This window comes from Sphaeramia orbicularis, chromosome 13 (assembly GCF_902148855.1).
Source record: "Sphaeramia orbicularis chromosome 13, fSphaOr1.1, whole genome shotgun sequence".
Classification (NCBI taxonomy): Eukaryota; Metazoa; Chordata; class Actinopteri; order Kurtiformes; family Apogonidae; genus Sphaeramia; species Sphaeramia orbicularis.
Window position 1 is genome coordinate 20,084,838 of NC_043969.1, and position 16,657 is coordinate 20,101,494.

The 16,657-nt window shown below is 38.3% G+C and overlaps 1 long non-coding RNA gene and 1 other non-coding gene across 2 annotated transcripts; one reads left to right on the plus strand and one right to left on the minus strand.

The window, feature by feature from the left end:
- Positions 1–2,611: 2,611 nt before the first annotated feature.
- On the minus strand, positions 2,612–2,684 carry trnav-aac (transfer RNA valine (anticodon AAC)). The gene has a single exon. It is a non-coding gene; the product is annotated as a tRNA-Val (tRNA).
- Positions 2,685–4,288: 1,604 nt separating this feature from the next.
- LOC115432172 (uncharacterized) lies at positions 4,289–15,903 on the plus strand. Its single transcript, XR_003937173.1, has 3 exons — positions 4,289–4,355; positions 13,476–13,478; positions 15,893–15,903. It is a non-coding gene; the product is annotated as an uncharacterized LOC115432172 (long non-coding RNA).
- Positions 15,904–16,657: the final 754 nt, after the last annotated feature.

A 16,657-nucleotide genomic window follows, 5' to 3' on the forward strand; every position in this document is an offset into this window, starting at 1 on the left:
ACTATGCACCTCAAACTTTTGACTTGTTAAAAAATACATACTGGAAATAAAATACGGATTGAACTTCCCAGTCTGCTGTTGAGTCTCATTGTGTTTTCATTCAGCTTGTTATTTAATTTTGGTGTTTTGTTTCTCTTTAACACATTTTTGACTCCTACAGAATGGACTCAAACATCAAATTCACATTTTAGTGCAGATGTTTAGGTCTTCAGATATGCAAATTTACAGAAATTAGTGGACACATTATAAAAAGACTGCATATTATGTAGGATTATTATATATTTTTTCATCCTGTTTACACACCTCTCAGCGCTTAAAACAACATGAATAGTTTATATTCAAATGTTTTGAGAATCTCAGACAAAGAAGGGGATTATAACGTAACCCTTTAAAACCCAGAACTATTTTTGTGTTGACTTCTAAACATTTAACCTTTCCTAAGTGATTTATCACCATTTATTTAACAATATCCTCTGCCTTTCATATTTATTAGTGAAAGTCAGGCATGTTCTCATATTAGATTTACTGATGATGTAGATGTTCATAAAAGCTCAGAATAAAGTCAAAGGTTATTACATCAAAACAGAGGATACTACAGAAAAAGTGACTTTTTCAGCCAAAACTATGATGAACTGAATAAGAAAACAAGCATCTACAACCACTGTTATTTATCAAACTACATGGATTTTACTGGTGAATCGATGTTGTAGAATAACAGTGTTTCCACGTCCACTACAGAGGCTCTGAAAATCCAAACGGGTCATATCTGATGACGATGAAAAGCCAGAAAATTGTATTTTATCTGATTTATTTACATGTATTGAGTGAAGTGCAGGACTAAGAGTTGAGGTGTCAAACAGGACTGTGACTCTTTGTATCAGTTGTGTAAAGTATACTGTAATCATTTTATTGATTCTTTTTTTTTTTTTTTTTGTCGTTAGAGAAACATTTGCACCTTGATAATGTAACTACAAAACAGACGGGTGTTTATTTGAGGATCAGATTAGATTTTTATGATTAAAAAAAAAAGGGTTGTATATAATCGTTGCATATATTACTGATATGTCTTATTCTGTGTGCCCTGCTTGATATAAACAACCTAAAGCTAAAATGAATCCAAAAAACTGAAAGGATTCAACTGGATAGTGTGATAGATGCTTGACTAAGTGGTCTCAAATTTGTCTTTTAACCCTTTCATGCATCAATTATGAGAACCTTAGTCAACATTTTTTTTTCTTGAGTGATTTGTTTTCCTCTTTAGGCATGAAAAAAACAAGGCAACTGATTTTTTTTTTTTTTTTTTTTTACGACCCTGTTTTTCATGGAGTTACAAAAATGTCCACTCAGCTGGACACCATGCGTTTAATTTTTGAAGCGAAGATACATGTATTTAACCCTTTCATGCATGAATTATGAGATTTTTTTCTGACTTTTTATTCCTCTTTAGGCATGAAAAAAACAATGTGATTGAAATTTTTTATGAACCTATTTTTCATGAAGTTACAAAAATGTCCACTCAACTGGACACCATGTGTTTCATTTTTGAAGCGACATACTATGTGAAAACTATGAAATAAAAACATTTTTAATGCTGCTAGTCTGATATTTTCTCACATTTTAATATACTATAATACTAGCTATTACACACTCAGATAATATGCAAAAAAAAAAAAAAAACATGTTTATGTTTTTTTTTTGTTTTTTGTTTTTTAAACTGTGAATTACAGTCTAATAACAATTTGCAGTTGATTTATACTCAAATATGTTACTGCAGATCGGGTTTATCAAGAACAGGAAAGTTACAGTAATGGGATGATTTACAGTGTATGGGATGGTGCATAAGCGTCCAGTGTGTTGGCTGATATGGAAATAAAGCAACAAATCCATGAAAATACAAGAGAACAGAGTAACTGTCCACTGTAGTGACCACTATGCATGAAAAGTTAAGGAGAAGAAGAAGAAGACAAAAAAATATTTTTAAAAACAATGAAAATTACATTGTGAAATAAAATAAAATGGCTATTCAACCATTTTGCTTGACTAAGATGGCTTAGACTGGTCTTTAGTTTTTGTTTGTTTTATTATTATTTTTTTTTTTAATTCAGAGACAATGATATGGTAAAATAAAATAAAATAAAATAAAATAAAATAAAATAAAATAAAAAATAAAATAAAATAAAATTAGTCTGATTAAAAAGTAATGTTGACATATGGCTCTATAACCTGCATGTTGAAAATTACAAACAATAAATTATAACGGCTAATTATTTCACAGTTCGTTTGTTTATTATTATTATTATTATTATTATTATTATTGTTATTATTATTATTATTATTATTATTATTATTATTATTATTATTATTATTATGAGAAGTAGTTGTAGTAGTAGTAATAGTAGTATCTGTAAAATGATGCTGTTCAACATAGTGGTCCTGATTAGCTGTTCCTTACCTCCATCTTGTGGACATTTTGGTGAAATGCAGTAACAGTATGTAACTGTCGATTTACACAGAATTTTACGCAAAAAGCGTATGTATATAAAGAATGAAGAAAATGCGTTAACAGAAAGAGAGAGAATCATGAGTTGTAGAGGGAAGAAAAGCATATTGCTGTTCCCGCCCGGTTTCGAACCGAGGACCTTTCGCGTGTTAGGCGAACGTGATAACCACTACACTACGGGAACTAGCTGCGTAGCAATGAAATCAGACACTATTTTATAGAAAAAGTAAATTATCCAGTTGTATTCGTGTTATACTTCATTGAGTGACTGGTGTAAACCACGTGACATAGTATAAAAAATTAAGGTTATTTCAATGATGCTCGAATTATTTCTTTCCCGTTTGGCTTTGACCAAGCAAAGCTAAAGGACCACGTGTGAGATTAGTAAAACTACAGCTGGTACTTCAAGGCCTTTCACAGTCATGTTTTCCGCTGAATTTGTCTTCATTTAGTCTTTCATAAAACACCTTTACCTTATCTACACACGCTGAGAATTACAATACGGATAGCAAGAGAGGACCGTGAAGGGGACACAAACCTAATTTACGCTAACTCCCTCCTGTCCGAAAAGTATAAGACAAGGGGATGTTAATACTTCAAATACGTAATGTTCACTAAGATTCACACTATTTGGGTAAGTTTAAGCAATACAATTAAGCAACACGTGCAATTAGTTATTGTCGAATAGAGAAGAGTTTCCCAATTTATGAAAATTGTAATGGCTAGCTTACCTGTCTTGCTGTGTCCTCTCCCCTGGAGCAAAACCAGATACATGACACGTGTTTTCACTGTAAAGCAGTGAAGTTTATCTTATCAATATTTCAAGAAAACCAGTGTTAGCCTGGATAAAATATAAGCAACTATAAAGCTAATTTCAATGTGTGTACAAAGCTAACCACAATAGACTCAAGAAGATACAAGCAATAAATTAAACAGATTAGGAGGATGTATTTGACCAAACTGTATAGGTATATTTTAATATCCACTGAGTATGATTTATTAATTCACTTTTTTTCACCTTTGGGTAACATATGTACAAAGAAAAGCCTGTCACTGTTTTCACTGACAACTTTGTTTTTAGTAAGCATAAGTTTTTTTTGTTGTTGTTGTTTTTGTTTTTAAACCAACATTCATTTTATTGTTTTCACATCATAACAAAGAAAACACTGTTACATGTATTGAACACATTTGTAAAAGCAAACAATACATTTCAGTTGTATTGGCCACCGCAGAGGAACGTACATTTTTACTTTTGGGTAAAAGCAACACACTTAAAAAGTGACTGAAAAGTTTATAGACTGTACAGTAATGGCCAAAATGATAGGAACATCTGACAGATCTGAAAATATTGACAATTTTTTTTTGCCTCCAAAACATGATTTCATTTCATAATGTCCCTGAAACATGCAGATGGTTGCTCTGAGGACAAAACCATCAGATGAAGTGAGTCCTACTGTTTTATCCACTTTTAACTTTAATAGGTAATGAGAAGGATAGGCCTTGTACATTCAACAAAACCACACAGCTGTGTCCTAACACTCGTCATCACCAGCAATTTAACTCCTGTCACACCTGACGACGATTACAGAGGAGGAATTTTGCCTCTTCTGTAAAGGAACATGATTGAGTGATATTGACAGTGAAATGGGCCAAGCTTTTTTTTTTTGGTATGGTGAATAGCCTAAATCTCCTTATGATGGCTCTGTTTTATGGTTTATAGAGCATAAAGATGACTTTGTAGATATTTCATTCATTCTATGAATATTTTAATAGTCAATAAAAAAAAAGAAAAGAAAAATAGATAAAGCCTCTTAAATATGCCAAATGTTGTAATAATGTGGGCCACCACTGTTCTGTAACAGTAAAACCATTTGTATGTTAATTATTAATTAACCAATTATTGGGAACTGGTGAGGGTTGTTCATAAAAGAAGCATCAACCAACTCTCAGCCTTTGCAAGTATTGACCCTTTGTGACTCAACATTTTTTGTCTGACTTTGTGAAAGAATTTAGGCCATTCACCATCTATTGTTAGATTCATGGAGTTCAGAGAAATGTTATCGTATGAAGTTCAACTGTAGCCTTCCTTTGACCCCTTCAGCCAGGGGTCACTGACCTTGGTCCTCGAGAGCTGCTATCCTGCATGCTTTAGATGTTTCCCTCCTCCAGCACACCTGACAGTCGTTATAAGGCTTCTGCAGAGTTTGATGATAGACTTATCATTTGAATCAGGTGTGTTGGAAGAGGGATACAAGTAAAACATGAAGGATAGTAGATCTCGAGGACCAGGGTTGGTGACCTCTGCCTTAGACGGTCAAAGGTCAGATAAACTGCACGAGAAACCCTAAACCTATGTAGACGAAAATGGTCACATGAGCTGGGTAATACTTTGAACCATTGTCCTTTTACACTGTCTGCTGCTGGGTCTGATCAAGCGGTAACACGTGGACACATTTTGTGTTCAACAGTCTGTCATGTAAGCAGAGTAACTTATATTTATGTATTATACATATTTGAGTAGGTATTTATAAGCATTTTAACATTATGTATAAGAAAATTTGGGGAGATAACATTTTTAGGTGAAAAATGTCAAATTACTGCTTGGCAACATGTGGACTTTAAACGGAGATCAATTTTTTAAGCTTTATGCAAACATTCAAAACATGTTCTCAACAGAAATTGATATCAAGTAGGACAAAACCTTTTAGATATTATGTTCAACTATGCTGAAAATAAAATTTGGAGTAAAATACTGAAAAGTCTCTGTTTTATTGACATGAATGTGGTAAAACAATAAGCCAGATATAATCACATTGCTTGATTTAATGTATTTAATACTAACAGTGTATTTACAACTTGTGGTGGTCCATACTGATATAGGTAAATTACAAATAAAGAGTAATTTCTCAGTAACAGTTCACTTTAAATGTGACCAGTATATGAATTCACAGACTTCATTCAGAATTTTATTTCTCAAAGTAATAGACAGACTTTTGCGTGTCTTTTTTTGTTAATTTAATGCAACCTAGCAGAAGATTTGGAACTTTTCCTGTACTGTGTAAGTGGTATTTGAAAAAGGATAACAGTTCCACAAAATAGAGGTTTTTAGCTAAAAAATGAGCCCACTTGATAAATGATTTGTGCAAATTTAGTTTTTCATGTTGATGTTCACTTTCACTTGATCGGACACTGCTGCATCTAGAAATGCAACCTGATAAGTGAATTAATCTTGAGGATGTGCAATATCAGTTCTGTGAGATATCTAGATCCAAGCTCATTTCAGATGGACTGAAAACAGTGGAAATGTGTGTGTGTTCGTTAGATGAATCCACGTTTCAGCTTGTATTTGGAAAAACTGACATTTCATTTTGAAACTGTATGGTGCCTCATGAAATGGACACTCAAATAAAGGCAACCACATAATGTGTAATAATGATGAAGTAGTGATTCTATACTGTATAGATTATATGTTGCACTGCACGGTGCAGTTAACATCCGAGATTGTTCTGTGTTTAAAAATTCCCAGTTGGTTCTAATTTGAGATGAAGATGGCAAACAGTGGACATTAAAGTAGGGTAGAAAAGTACATTAGGCCATTAAAATACAAAGATAAATACATGCTGTAGAGTTCAGTCAGTATGGAGATTTTTGGAAATGTGTTGCTTAATATATATTCTACACTGAACAAAAATATAAATGCACGACTTTTGTTTTTGCTCCCATTTTTCATGAGCTGAACACAAAGATCTAAAACTTTTTCTATGTACACAAAAGGCCTATTTCTCTCAAATATTGTTCATAAATTTGTCTAAATCTGTGTTAGTGAGCACTTCTCCTTTGTCCTTTGCTGAGATAATCCATCCACCTCACAGGTGTGGCATATCAAGATGCTGATTAGACAGCATGATTATTGCACAGGTGTGACTTAGGCTGGCCACAATAAAAGGCCACTCTAAGATGTGCACTTTTACTGTATTGGGTGGTCCAGGGGGGGTCAGAAAACCAGTCAGTATTTGGTGTGACCACCATTTTCCTCGCACAGTCTTCTTCATGAATTCTCTGAAACAGCTTTGGAGATGGCTTATGGCAGAGAAATGAACATTCAATTCACAGGCAAAAGCTCTGGTGGAGATTCCTGAAGTCAGCATGCCAATTGCATATTCCCTCAAAACTTGTGACATCTGTGGTATTGTGCTGTGTGATAAAACTGCACATTTTAGAGTGGCTTTTTATTGTGGCCAGCCTAAGGCACACCTGTGCAAAAATCCTGCTGTCTAATCAGCATCTTGATATGCCACACCTGTGAGGTGGATGGATTATCTCAGCAAAGAAGAAGTGTTCACTAACACAAATTTAGACAGATTTGTGAGCAATATTTGAGAGAAATAAACCTTGTGTGTACACAGAAAAAGTTTTAGATCTTTCAGTTCAGCTCATGAAAAATGGGAGCAAAAACAAAAGTCGTGCATTTATATTTTTGTTCAGTGTATATGCAAGTGGATATGTTCATGTGGGGCATATTCCAAGAGTGCAGCCTGCATGCTAGTCTTCAGTGAGGGGATCTGGTAGCTTTCTTATGTCATTGTTGGCATTTTGCTCATGTGGTTTTGTGTGCAGAGATGGTTTTCTGAGTGATCGCTTTGGAACATTATGGAAACAATCAGTAAGAGATACATTCAAGTGTGTTATCATGTGGGACATGAAAGCCAAATAATAGTGTATTTTATGACAGGTTACTGTTGTGACCAGTGAAAGTTGTGTTGCCGTGCGTGGTTCCTATATAGCATAATAAACAATCCAAAAATAGCCATAATTTGGTAACATAAAAGGAAAAAGATTGGAGTCTGAGTTTAAAAATTGGCTATATGACAGTTGCCACATTTAACGGTTTGTTTTCCTCTGTATTTGTGCATTTATGAAAATACAGCATCTCTTGCCTGTTGAGGACGTGTTGCTGTCGAGTGTAGTCTCTCCTGTGGTCACACCTAACCTTCTGTGGTCATGTTGATGTGTCTTCATTTTGGTAAGTAAAACAAGAGGGGATTTTGTCCAGATATAAATTTAGTTGACAAAAAATTTTAATATTAGAATGTCCTTGCTAAGTTAAATGTCAGTATAGGATTGAAGGATTGAAGTTATTACACTATTAAATGGCCGTCTTTGTCTTCCAGCACTCTAAATCAGGTTTTTCAAATGGAATGTTATCTGTGCACATATTCCCTGGAAGAATTTTGATATACTTAATGATTCATATGATAAAAGCAAGTGAATACATACGAGTACAGCTTTTTACTTTGTTAAATCCTTTGCAATGTAGCCAACACATACTATATAAGTCTGATGCAGTATATGGCGTGTGATTACATCACATTACATAATGTGCTCACTGTATCTAATGTGCCCAGGAAAAAAAAAGTTGCAAAAAGGCTTTAACCAAACAAGTATGTATGAGTTATTCATTGAATCATTACTGTGGTGATTATTGTTTCAGTTGCAGTAAGTTCTTTAATTCTAACAGATGCAGTGAGTAGCTTCTCATTTATTTATCAACAGATATAGATACAGGTACAGATATAGTAGAAACTCTTTATTCACCCTCAGAGGGAAATTCAGTTTCTTAATCAGCTCAATAAAATAAAAAGAAAGAACAAATCATTCTACTGACTGTGTTAAAATAAAATAGTGTTGATGCCTACAAGCCTATGGTGGAAGAGTTGAAATCTGAGCTTGGTTCAGTTGGTAAGGTCAAGGTTCTAAAAGGTTCTAAAATGAGGTCAGCTGAACCTGAATATACTGACTGACCAGGTTTGAAGTGGATCAGCGGATTTCTTTCTTCCCTGATGACATAGACCAGAGGTTGTGTTAACCGAAAATATTCTGTCATTGACGGATTTTTTGTAAAGATTATGTAAAATTCTGAAGGCTGTCCGTCATTTTGATTGATTAAAATACTGAGGGTAATCGACCAAAGAAAGTTTTCACACAACACTGTGAACAGAACCTGCACACAGGATCGCTGGTCTGTCTTTCTCTTAACAAGACATCAAACAGTCCATAACAGCATTCTACCTGCATATAGAATTCTACTGCATCACAGATGCCCTCACAGTCACACCTTTACACCTGTCTGACCACTGTTTCATTCAGTTCAGTGTGTCTCTCCCTGAAAAACACTCTGCTCCCTCCCCCATGGTCTCTTTCCGCCGCAACCTCCGCAATTTGTCCCCCACCCACTTCTCCACTGTCGTAGCCTCCGCTCTCCCTCCCCCCAGCACTTTTTCCTCCTTAGAGGTTAATGATGCCACTGAGTCTCTGTGCTCTACACTTAGCTCCTGTCTGGATAATCTGTGCCCTCTATCTACTAGACCCGCTCGATCCTCCCAGTCCCACCCATGGCTCAATGATAACCTCTGGTCGCTGCGTACCAACCTCAGAGCCGCAGAGAGAAAATGGCACAAAACAAAAAGCTCTTCTGACCTGATCACATTCCAGTCACTATTGGTATCCTTCTCATCCAGTGTCACTGCTGCGAAGAAGGCTTACTATAATAACAAAATTCATTCTGCCACCGACACCAAGAAACTATTCTCAACCTTTAAAACACTACTCAACCCTCCACCTCCACCGCCCACTACTAATCTGACAGCAGACAATTTTGCTTCATTTTTCACAAATAAAGTGTCTACTATCAGCAGTCAGTTCACTGATCCACCCATAGACTGCACGCCTCCTTCTTCAACATCATCATCATCACACACTGCTTCCTCTCCCCTGACTATGGCTACTACTAACTCAACTGATAAAAGCCCAACTGCGTCATTCCCCTCATTTACTCCCCTCACAGAGAACGAGGTGTCTAAACTCCTTTCCTCTAGCCGTCCTACAACATGCTTGTTGGACCCTATTCCATCCAACCTCTTACAGTCTGTTGCCCCTACTATCACAGCACCAATCACACATGTGATTAATGCTTCACTGACTTCAGGAACATTTCCTACAGTATTTAAACAAGCGCAGGTAACACCACTACTCAAAAAACCTTCCCTCACCCCCACTCAAGTGGAGAATTATCGACCAGTCTCACTCCTCCCATACCTTTCTAAGATCATCGAAAGGGCTGTTTTCAAACAGGTCACAGAATTCCTCTCCCAAAATAACCTCCTGGACATCAACCAATCTGGCTTCAAAATCGGCCACTCCACTGAAACGGCTCTGTTGTCTGTGACAGAAGCCTTGAAAGAGGCTAGAGCAGCAGCCAAGTCTTCAGTACTCATTCTACTGGACTTATCAGCAGCATTTGACACTGTCAATCATGATATCCTGTTATCCATACTCTGGAACATGGGCATCACAGGCCACGCACACTCCTGGTTTCAATCTTACCTTACTGGTCGGTCCTTCAGTGTGTCCTGGCTAGGGCACACATCAGCAGTTCACCGCCTCACCACGGGGGTCCCCCAAGGCTCTGTGTTGGGCCCCCTCCTTTTTGCCATATACACCACCTCACTCGGTCAGATCATCCACTCACACGGCTTCTCATATCATTGCTATGCTGATGATACCCAGCTCTATCTGTCATTCCCACCTGATGACTCCACAGTCTCAGTGCGGATCTCAGATTGTCTCTCTGACATATCTGCATGGATGAAAGCCCATCACCTTCAGCTGAACCTGTCCAAAACTGAACTGCTGGTCTTCCCAGCTAAGCCAACCATACAGCTGGACATCTCCATCACTATTGACTCCATACCTCTGGCTCCTACCAGTGTAGTACGTAACTTGGGAGTCATGATTGATAATCAGTTGACCTTCACGGATCACGTTGCCTCTGTCACCCGATCATGCCGTTTCACTCTGTTCAACCTAAGAAAGATCAGGCCATACCTAACCGAACAGGCCACCCAGCTCCTGGTGCAGACTATGGTTATCTCCCGTCTTGACTTACTGCAGTGCTCTTCTAACGGGCCTCCCAGCTTGTGTTGTCAAACCACTACAGATGGTCCAGAATGCAGCAGCGCGTCTGGTCTTCAATCAGCCTAAAAGGGCACATGTCACCCCCTTACTCATTGAGTTACACTGGCTACCCATAGCTGCCCGCATCAAATTCAAATCTTTAATCCTAGCCTACAAAATTCTCCGTGGGTCTGCTCCTGTCTACTTAGGTGCACTAATAAAAGCTTATGTCGCCCCACGACCACTCCGCTCGTCTGGGGAACGTAGTGTGGTGGTCCCCAGACCTTGTACAAGACAATCCAGGCTCTTTTCATGGGTCGTTCCACGTTGGTGGAACGCTCTACCAAGTGCTACAAGAACAGAGTCATCCCTGCCTATCTTCAAGAAGCTCCTGAAGACCCAGCTCTTCCGAGAGCACCTCCTGTCCTAGCACTTTCAAACATTCCATTTTAAATATTCTAATAAGGTTTTTCCCAGGACAACCACAGATTCTTTCACGATTATCTCTGGACCTGCTGCGGTGGTCCGGCCTCTTCCCTGCCCTCATCATCACCACTCACTTATCCTCAACCGCCTCCATGTGTCTCCCCCTACTCCCCCCTTCTCCCCCTCTCCCCCAGTCCCTATCTCTATCGCTCTCTCTTTTTCCCCTTCTCTACTCTCTCTCTTTAACCCCAACTGGTCAAGGCAGACGGCCATCCTCCAGGAGTCTGGGTCTGCTCGAGGTTTCTGCCTGTTAAAGGGAAGTTTTTCCTCGCCACTGTCACCAGTCACAAGTGTTTGCTCCTGGAGGATTCTGTTGGGTTTCTGTAGAATTGACTTAGAGTCTGGTTTTGACCAACTCTATATATAAAATGTCAAGAGATAACTTTCTTGTGATGTGGCGCTATATAAATAAAATTTGATTGATTGAGTGATTTAATTGGTTTTCCCCTGTAAGTCGCTTTGGAAAAAAGCGTCTGCCAAATGCGTAAACATAAACATAAACATATAACCCCACAGCACATGTATGTAACCCTACAGCGCCTGTATATAACCCCACAGCACATGTATGTAACCCTACAGCGCCTGTATATAACCCTACAGCGCCTGTATATACCCTACACCGCCTGTATATAACCCTACAGCACCTGTATTTAAGCCTACAGCGCCTGTATATAACCCTACAGCGCCTGTATACAACCTACAGCGCCTGTATATAACCTACAACGCCTGTATATAACCCTACAGCACCTGTACATAACCCTACGGCGCCTGTATATAACACTACAGCACCTGTACATAACCCTACGGTGCCTGTATATAACCTACAGTGTCTGTATATAATTCTACAGTGCCTGTATATAACCCTACAGCGCCTGTACATAACCCTACAGCGCTTTACAAGACAGCAAATTCTGTGGCATCACACTCACACAGGCAGACGCGCAGACCTTTTCGGTTTTGCGCAGAGTGCATCGCAGAAGTGACTAAATCTATCAAAAAACATTCCCCTGGAGCACGGGCATCATCGATGACCTCAACATTCCTACTCAATGCGTCTGGCTATCCAGCTGCTGACAGCACATTGAAGAGCTACGGAAGGAGGCCTTAGAGCGTGTCTGTGACCACTATGGCGCACAGACAGGTGCAGCTGAGCCGCTGGTGCAGAAGGAGGGCACGCTGCATGATTTCCTCCCACTGAAGAGAGTGCTTGCAGAATCTGGGAACCCCATGTTCAGAGAATCTGTCCAACTTCTGATCACTTCTCTGGGAGAAATGTTCCCTAACTTTAAAACTCTGGCTGAAGTGGCGCTGGTAATTCCAGTCTCCAGTGTAGCAGCAGAACCAACCTTCAGAACCAAATTAAAACGGCCATGAGAAGTCGTCTGTCTGAGGCAAAAGTGCAAAACCTAATGACAATAGCCTCTGCAACAATCTCCATTGATGCATTTGATTACGCAGAAGCAAGCACTCACTTTAAGTCCCTGAGGACCAGGAGGAAGGTTTGAGTTCATAGAAGGCTAGACAGCAGATCAACTGAGTTCAGTGTTGTTGATTTCTTGAAAATGATTTATTCGTTAAGATAAGATAAGATATTCCTTTATTGATCCCACAATGGGGAAATTCACAGTGTTAACAGCAGCATAGAAACATACACATTCACGTAAAACAGTCATATAACTTTGACTAAAAGAAAAAAGTGTTTTAAATGTATTCACCCAGATGGAATGACTACAATATACTGTATATAATGTCAGCAATATTACAACTTTAAAGGAGCTATTTATGGTGTTTCTGAATATTCAAATATAACCTAAAAGTATAAAAGTACCATTAGTGTGTTCCAAATACAGAGTCCTGGACATAGTATTAGGCAGCGAGCTGTGTATCCAGGATTTGCATGGTTAATTTTTGAAAAGCACGGACAAAAAAGTGGTGCACAGCTTGCTCAGCTGCTAATTATCAATATATTTTTCTCTTACCTTGTCACAGCCTAATTTTGGCTAAATCCATCTATCACAATGAAGTGAATCATCAGTTAACTCTAGAGGGTCCCTGGACGTGTTCTGATGACATGCGTGATTTAACATGACGTGGCAGCAAAACAGAGCTTCGCTGAAACTCTGTTTCAATTTGTGTCTAAAGTGCAGATGTCAAACAAATACTATGAAGTCAATCATGTTGAAACCACATGAAAAACCAAAGTTATGAGACACGATGAAAACATAATTTTTCAGCAATAGTGTCATTACATTTGGTGCGTGTTCAGTGTGGGTAGAGATGGTAAAAATGGACTTCTAAGTGAATTTATTGCAAGCAGGAAGGGCTTGCATGAACGAAAAAATATCACTGGGTTAATGTTGGTGGAAAAGTGCGTCGCATGGACTAATCAGAGGCGTCCATATTTTGCTCTGCAGAATCTAGTTGACCACAAAAGTTGCAGGAGTAACGGTAACAGAAAAGAGACAGTAATAGAATTACCAAACTTCAGGATTTCAGAGATTTGTATATATTTAGTGTTTTTTGAGTGTGTAATTAGTTTGTTGTATTGAGACCATTGGTGGTTACATGCAGGTAAGAGGATAGTAGAAACTAATCCAGGTGATAGTATAATTGTGCAGATAGTAGCAGCAATGTGCCAACTACAGGGGGTTTAGACAAGTGCAGAGAAGATTTGAGTGAGGTAGGTCAGGCAGGTACAGGTAGTTGTTCATGGAAACCATCATCAAAAGGCAAACAAACACACTAAGCCATTACCTGAAAATAAAAATTAACATTCACAAAGCAGGAAATGAGGTTACCTTGATAGAATGAATGAGCAAAAATGACAGAAAAGAAAATATATTGAATCAAAGTCTAAACTTAGACACGGGGGCCCACTGATCTGCCTTGGCGAAGGTCTGTGCTCTCAGAGTGCTTTTCTTGTTATATGATGTTATTGTCTTTGCTGGATTTGCTACATATTGATCAACACTTCAGACTACAGATGTGTATAGCATTAAACAATGAGATTTATACTTTATTCAGTGAGTGATACAGTCTGTGGATACATGTAACTTGTTGGTGGTTTTGCTAGTCATTGGTGTGCTCTGGTATGTAACTTTCCCCTACTGTTGAGAGTTTGGATCAATTCAATCAATTCTACAGATAACCCCTTTCATTTACTTTCTTGGCTTAATTTGGGAGATCCTTGTCCCTTGGAAATTAGGCAGTTTCTTTTTTTAAGATTTGAATTATGGTCAAGTAAGAATATTAATCAGTGTGTTCAGATTAACCTTATACCAGGTACCTGTAGGTTTAGGCACTTGAAACATCACCAGTTTCAATCTGTTTTATTTCTGGTCTGTACCTTGGCTCTGTGTTTCTGTTGGTATCATGTTATCACACGTTGGAGCTCTATCATTTGGACCAGATATTATTATGGGACCTTCATGGGTGTATGAAGTAGCTCCCCCCTAAATGTTCCACCTTTTCATCTCCTAAAACTTAGATTTGCAATAAGGTTCACCAATATTTTTGTACATTTCAGAGACAAAAATGTTCTGAAATGAACCGAACAAAGGGGTCAAACTTTCTGACAGATGGACATGGTCACTTTTAAACATTTTTTGAGGGCTATGTCCATCAAATCTGCTGTTGGGTTCAAACTATTGAAGAGTGTGGAAAGATGTATCCCTACGTTGGCTCCAATGGACTCTATGCACAGCCCCATTACTTCCTGAACTTCAGGTGGGTCCTTTATTTCCTGTCTTTCATTATTGGACACACTGATTAATCCAGGTGTGTCTAATTAATCAGTAGTCACAACAAGAAGTAGCAGACACACCTGGATTAATCAGTGTGTCCAATAATGAAAGACAGGAGATAAAGGACCCACCTGAAGTTCAGGAAGTAGTGGGACTGTGCATGGAGTCCATTTACACTGAAGAAAACCGCAGCCTCGAATACTAAAAATAATAATTACCAATACTGTATGATCCTGACACTTATCATTTCTTTTATGAGACACAGAGATATAGATCACATTGTAGCTTTTTTTTTTTAGTCTCATGATTACCATGATCACAGATAGTGGTTAAAATGGATTCCTACTAATCTTGTGCTCATTGTAACACAGCTAAAGCTCCATGTTAATGAAGCTTCATGTGACTTTGACTTGTTCAGCTTCTGGACCCTCATGGCCCTGGCCTGCTTATTGGTGTAGCTTGAATTAAGTTCCCTTGTGTCCTGTCATGAAAGTGGGTCGTGGACTTCTTCCAAGTGGGTTGCAAAGTGTGTGGTTAAAAAAAAAAAAAAAAAAGCTGTGCCTTGGCTAAAAGATGATTGGCTAAGTTTGCACTGTCATTAGTAGGGAAGACATTGTGCAAATGTTACCCTGAATGTGTTAAATATGGAATTCAGCGTTTCCACTGGTAAGGTTTTGCCATGGCGCTGCACCAGGGCTAAATCATCACCGTGGCATTAGACTTATTATATATATGTAAGAAGGAGTGCCTCCACAGGTCATTCCTCCCCACAGCCATCAGACTATACAACAGTTCCCAGTAACCCCCCCCCCCCTTCATATCAGACCATGTACATGTGCAACCATGATGAAGTAAATATGTAAATAATATTTAATTTTTTAAAATTCAAAATTCATATTTTATACACATACCAAATTTTTCTTTTATATTTTTCATTTCCACTGTTTTCATTTTCTGTTTTTTCTACCTGTCTTTTCTGTTAGTGATTGCTTGTTGTATGTTGCTCTTAACTGTGAAATTTCCCCATGGTGGAAAAAATAAAGACTTATCTTCTAATTTACAGGGTGTCCCATAAGTCTCCATACATAGGAAAAATAAACGTTTCTTGACATAAACGATTTTTATTTATATAATATGCTCTATATGACTGCCATTTTGTCGGGAACACATTTCAATGGGTGTCCTCCACTGCTGAAGAACTATAAAGAAGAAATATAAAGAAATACATGTTAGAACCATATGTATTATGTCTCCTATGTATGGAGACTTATGGGACACCCTATATCAGGGGTCACCAATCCTGGTCCTCGAGGGCCGGTATCCTGCATGTTTTAGATGTATCCCTCTTCCAGCACACCTGACGGTCATTATCAGGCTTCTGCAGAGCTTGATTTTAGGCTTATCATTTGAATCAGATGTGTTGGAAGAGGGATACATCTAAAACATGCAGGATTCCGGCCCTCGAGGACCAGGATTGGTGACCCCTGCCCTATATAATAGGCTCTATGCACAGCCCCACTACTTCCTGATCTTCAGGTGGGTCCTTTATTTCTGTCTTTCATTATTGGATACACTGATTAATCCAGGTGTGTCTGCTCCTTCTTGTTGTGACTGCTGATTAATCAGGCACACCTGGATTAATCAGTGTGTCCAATAATGAAAGACAGGAAATAAAGGACCCACCTGAAGTTCAGGAAGCAGTGGGGCTGTGCATAGAGTCCATAGGCTACTATTTTCAATAAGAAGCTGTGCACACACTGTGCCACTGTGCAATTTTTACCCCCATATTTTATTTATTTTTTTACCCCCTAAGAATTATGCGCGTGCTCCAAACCATCAGGGATGCGTGACCGCATTCTTTTTGATGTAAACATCCGGTAGTGAAACTTGTCATACTGAATTTACCCTGTTTATCGATTAATGTTTTAAATTTCACTTTATTTGGATATTCAAAACTACACATTTAATGGGGATA